The sequence below is a fragment of the Pseudopipra pipra genome, chromosome 15 (genome assembly GCF_036250125.1).
Source record: "Pseudopipra pipra isolate bDixPip1 chromosome 15, bDixPip1.hap1, whole genome shotgun sequence".
In the NCBI taxonomy this organism is placed as follows: Eukaryota; Metazoa; Chordata; class Aves; order Passeriformes; family Pipridae; genus Pseudopipra; species Pseudopipra pipra.
The window spans coordinates 10,019,995-10,025,854 of NC_087563.1; the positions used below are offsets into that span (position 1 = coordinate 10,019,995).

General features: G+C 45.8%; 1 long non-coding RNA gene across 1 annotated transcript; it reads left to right on the forward strand.

Moving 5' to 3' along the window:
* Positions 1-3,313: 3,313 nt before the first annotated feature.
* Positions 3,314-4,219, forward strand: LOC135422314 (uncharacterized). The gene is made up of 2 exons (XR_010434426.1): positions 3,314-3,475; positions 4,095-4,219. It is a non-coding gene; the product is annotated as an uncharacterized LOC135422314 (long non-coding RNA).
* Positions 4,220-5,860: the final 1,641 nt, after the last annotated feature.

Below are 5,860 nucleotides of genomic sequence, written 5' to 3' on the forward strand. Positions count from 1 at the left end.
CCAGAAAAGCAAAGCTGGTGCCTTTATTTGTAGCCGTTGGCTAATCTGTGTGTGAGGGAACTGAGCGGGCTGGGGCTCGGGGCGGCTTTATCAGGCGAGCGAGCGACTGAAGGGCTGCGACGGGAGGAGGGGGAAGCAACGCTGCTAAACAAGGGCTTAGGAAACAAAGCCAGAAAGCAAATCTGGCATGATGGAGGTCAGGAGTGGGAATGTTAAAACCCCCCAGGTTAACTCCCTTCACGTCGGTGCTGGTTGCGGGTGAGATGAGGACAAGAGCTCTGTGGGGCTCAGGGATGCTGCGGGTGAGGCTGCACTGAAACACAGCTCAGCTCTCCAGTGGGTCTTCACAGTGAGAGGACTGTGAGGAAGAAACCAGTGGGGTTTCTCCCAGCTCCAGGTGACATTGGTGAAGCAGAAAGGATCCGGAAAATCCCCCTGTGCCATCCTGTCTGCTGGATGAGATTCATCAGGCAACTCTGGTCCCGTTTTTGGGGAGGGGATGAGGCAGAGAGCCTCCAAATCTTCATGAACTTAACCAAATTGCCACACCAGCCTTGCAGAGATGGACCAGACAGACTGCTGAAGTAATTAGTATGGAATAGACGAACTACTGAAATGCATTCCAGCCTCTATCCCCTGGGAATCAAGCTGCAGTTTTACTTAAGAATTCAGGATCTGCTGCAGCAAAGTCGAATAGCCAGGAAGTACAAAGGGATGTGTAGAGGACATCATTTTGGGCATCAGCATGTCAATGTTAGTATAAAGAGTAAAAGATAAAACACCTGGATTTTGAGCACTTTCAGACCCGTTGGCAGGAGCAAAATGCTAATACAGTTGCTGCAATCATGTCTGTACTTAAATAATTTCCCCTATAAAGGCTTAAAGGTGATGATTAATGCATGAATTTTCCTGGTTTGTTTACACACTAACATTTTGGGCTACCAAGTCCCCAGTCTGGCAAAGAAAAATATCATGTTTCCCACCAAAACTATATTTCAGCACAGTCAGTAAAATTACTCAGATGCTTAAATTAAAGTGTATGCTTAAATGCTTTGCTGCCTTGGGACCTAGTTTTATCATTATATGCTTAACTTGATGACATTTCAGACCTAAAATCTGATGTTCAATCAGGGTGAAACAGATTGCAGAGTTGTTTGCTTCAGAGCTTTTTGGGCTCTTCTTATGAAATATGTGAAGCCATTCCACAGGTCAGAAGAGGTGAGTTTGCTTGTTCAAAGGGCTGCTCACAAGAGAAGGGCACAGGACTGACTACTTGCATGGAGAATTGCATTAATCTTATTCAAAAATAGCAAGAGAAGGAGTTGGGGAGACAGGAGAGAAAGGAGATGTGAAGATGAGTGCTGAGGTCTTTCCCCTGCTCTTGTCTTAGGGGATGTCATCTGTATATAAGAGCCTGGTCTTCTGTAGTAATTGTAACATGAAGAAAAGAAATTTATCCAGATACAATTTAATGCTCATCTCTAAAACAGTAGCCTGCACTGAAAGATTTTGGCTAAAGCCACTCACAAAACACATGCATACACATATAAACCTATTTCAAATTCTCCTCTCTGGTCTGAAAAGCATTTTGAAATACAGATGAGAGCTGACTGCAAGCACATCTAGAGAACATGGAGAGAAACCTATCTGAGACAAATTGTGGAAATGAAATGCCCATCTTTACAAATCAATGCCAGAGAGTCCCTGGTGAGGAGTATATAGATCATTTAAAAGACCTCTCATCCTGTTCTCTAGGATTCAGCTCCAAAGTACACTGGCTGATGTGGGGTGTTATTAATAGTGTTGGCATTAGGGAGTCAGTCACTTGTACATCGTCCATGGACTTCTCTTGTCCCTTTTATTTTAGACTTTCATTTATAGGCTGGTAATAGATTTGCATTTAGATGAGAGTAAAACTGGTCACAGTAAGAATGGAAAGGGAAGAAGGCCCCTTATTGATCCTGATAGTGAAGTCTTCCCCTCAGCAGGCTATTTTAATTGACGACAAAAATGACAAATGACAAAAGAGGGTTCAGAAAACCCTCTTCTTGGTTTGAAATCCTGTGCCATGTCATGGTTTGCCCTGCTCTCATGGTGCTGCTCTGTCCATGTCCCTCCCTCCCTCCTGCAGCAGATCTGGGCTGTGGTTTGTGCAGTCGCAGGGGATGGGCTGTGCCAGCGCCTCTGCTAACGCAGCCCCTCCTCTCCTGTGTGCAGATCCACACCCTGAGACAAAGGTGGCTCCTTTGAACCGAGCCAACCCTTTGCTAATGTGCCAAACCTCCTTTCCAGCCAAGTCCTCCTTTCCGGCTGCCTCGGAGCCAGGCTGTGCATTCCCTGTGAGGGGGAGCTCAGGCTCATTTCAGGAAACCCACATGTAGTCGGCTTCTGCATTCAGCACAGTTGTCAATCTTGGTAATGAAGAGGCTGAGGACTGGGGTGGAAAAGCTGTTAAATAAATCATAGTCATGCTTTGCATTTTGATAGGTGTTTTTCATGTCTAGCTCACAGAGTGTCTCATGGATGGAGGGAAGTATCATTGTTCTTCCTTCACAAGTGGCAGAAGAGAGACCTGCTGAGATCAAACAGCTGACTCAAGGTCAGCCTCCAGCCAGTGACAGATGAAAGCTTCCAGCCTTCGTCTCTTGCCCAGGGAGGAGGTGGGGAGGTTTGAAGAGCTGATCATTTGGAAGAAGGACCAGGTGTGACTTCAGGAGCAGTGAGCAGTTGCTGTGCAGTCAGGCTGAAAGGGCAGCCCTGTCAGGGTGCGACGCAAGGGCTTGATGAAGCACCACAGAAGCTTCCAGCAAAAGCCCCATGGATTTTTTTTCCATCCTGCAAGGATGCAGGCTGAGACTATAAATTGCAGAAGCTTCCCTCTAGTCGTCATGTGAATCTTTGCTCCGTGTCTGTGAGGGATGTGATTAGAGACAAACTGTCCTGGTAACACAGAGCATACAGGGACCATGATAAAATGCTCTGACAACACAGGCAATTTTCTGTAGGTGTAACTCTCTCCTCCCCAGTCCTTACACCTTTTAGGTCTTGCTTTCCACTCCACTTGTTCCATTGTTATATCAGCATCCCAACATTCATGTGGATAAGCTGAAAATCCCTCTGTTTCATTGAAAACTGGCAGCAGGATGAAGATACAAATGCAGTGGCAGCTCTGGGTACAGCCTGCTTTTTGGGCATGGATGGAGAACTCTCCCCATCCTGCTACTATTGCCCCCATCCCCAGAAAAATCAATCCTCCTCTTCTTTTTGTCTGGACCAACCTCAAATAGCTGCACCCTGTTGCTAGGCTACCTGGCTGCCTTCCACACATCCCAGAGCTGCTGGAAACCTCACATCAAATTGCAGCTCACATGTTGGGTTATTTTTATCTTTCTGGGGAGATGGGGGATGAATGGACAGCGGAAGGAAGGAAGGAAGATATTCAAGGGCTTGGATCCTCTGGTCAATGGGTAATTTGGTACGTGTCTGAAAAAGCGTGTGAATACGAATGTGTGTGTTTCTGCTTCCTTAAATAGGTAGAAGATGTGCGGGATCATAATGAAATATCTGGCTGGCTAATGAATATCAAGTGACACCTTTTGTGCTATTTTGAATCCTTGATAATTTGTCTTGTGTTCTGCAACAGCCAGAAAAGAGCTGGAAACAGCTTCACAAAGTGCACTGGTGCACCAGAAAACCTGTGAAGGGCTGGCAAGTGCGGAATAAAAAGCTCTTGGCATTTATACAGCCATGAGATCCTTACATGTGGCTTGGATTCAGATGATCTCACCATGAAGAAGGCAAAAAGATGGGGCAGGAAAGTGAAAAATGGTTGCAGAGAAATGATTCCCATCCCCCCTGGGAACAAGGACTGTACTCCCTTGTCCTGAGCCACCTGTGTTACCCAGCCCTGGGAAATGCTGTGAGGGTTCCTGGGCTGCTGCACATGGCAAACTCTGAGCTGGAGGACCCAGCAGATGAAACAGGAAATCCATGAACATGCAGGATCTTATGCACCACTTTACCTGTTCTAAGGACCTTGTCTACACCTCTGCTAATGCACAGCATTGTGTTTTCTTCTCTGCTTTTTTCCACAGCTGGTGAAACTGAGGTAGGCAGAATCTGGCTGCCAGCTGGCCACTGAGGCTGAGGAAAACCATGGCTGGATCCCATAAATACATCGTGGTCCATACCCCATTGAATTAAAAAGACCTAGAGAATATATCACCCTCATTTCTTCTGTGTTGCTGCTGGGATCAGGGGCTTTCTGTACAGACAAGCAAGAGACTGCAAGAAAATGAAGTTGCTTTGTGGTTTTCTCTACCCCCTTTCTTTCCATAAAATGTGCTGCAGTCATATGAGGTAAGAAACCCGCTGCAGCTCCAATCACCCTCACTGCTTTATACTGGGTTACAGAAAAGGCTTTTTGATTCTGTTTTCAGGTTCAGAGGAAAAAGAAAAAGACTTAAAAAGTGGCATTTTTAATCCTCTCTTTGTATTAACTGATGTCCTCAGTTGGAGAGTGGATGCAAACCACCAGATAACCTCTCCCTAACTGCAGGTGAGATGCCTACCCGGGACCAAAGCCTCCCAGGATAAGAAGAACACAGAGGGATTGGGAGAAAGCCGCTGGGAAATGGCCATTTCACAGGTAGCAAAATGATACACACACAGTTATTGCAGATAGGAGGTGCTGTTGAAAGGGGGAAAAAAGAAGTGAAAAAACTCCACCGCTTAGGATCCATTTAAACCTCACCCTCTAGAAACCATTCCCAGCAGAGACTGTTCTTTGCTTTCAGCCGAAGACGGATTCTCCCTTGAATCACAACTGCCAATTACATATGAAATAATTTCAAGCCATAAAATTGAGCCCAAATCAGGTTTCCTGCCCTCATTCCCTCTGTTCTCCTGAACATCAAACAGCCACTCGGGGCTGAGACCTGGCACCTCCCCACGGCGCCGGCAGGAGACGTTTGTTGGCAGTCGCAATCGTGGGCTCAATCAGTGACAAGGAGATTATTTCTATTTTCTCAGCAGCTGTTTGAAGGGAAATAATCCTGGAAGAGCCTAATGAATTAGCGTTGTGAGAGTTATCTGAACTAATGAGAAGGAGTGGAAATGGGCTGAGGAAAAGGGGCTGTTTTTCAAAGAAATGTAGTGCCTTATTGGCTCTCTTTTGCTTTGGATGTTCAAAGGCTCTTTTTTTTTTTTTCTTACAGCAATTTATTTCCTGAGTGATTGAAGAACAAAAACAATTACAAACTGTACTATTTTCATTTTTTTCCTCTGAGCTTTCTCATTTTCACTTAGTGAGATGCTCAAACTGATGATGTTCCTTCCCATCCTCCCTTTCCCCTCCCCCTTCTCCAAGACCAGAACAACTAGAGACTAGCTAAAAACAAAACCAAACCAGAGTAGCAGAAGTCTTCTGCCCTATGCAGGATTAGATATTGAGCCACAACATGCTAGGGAAATTAAAATAAAGATGGAAAAGGAAAGAAAAAAGAAAAGCATCTCTCTGGTGCTTCTGAGATCAAAGGAGACACCCTTGAAATTTGATGGTTGGGAACTTCTGAGAAAGGAGGTTGTTAAACTATTCCTGAATTCCATGTCTGTTTTATCAGCAGGGAGACAGTGACATTGTTTGAACTAGATACTGACTTTTTCCCCACAGAGGTTGTGTGATGATTTCTGAGCATGTTCCCCAAGGCTCAGGGTTTGCTGTGAGAGATCAATAGCAGGGGCGATGCTCGCACTCGAAGCACACGGCTCTGCAGATGCAGCCGAAGACCTGGGAGCTTCCTGCACTGCCCATGTCTTGGGCTTTTGCCCAAGCAGCCAGATACAGCTGTGGACCTCACAC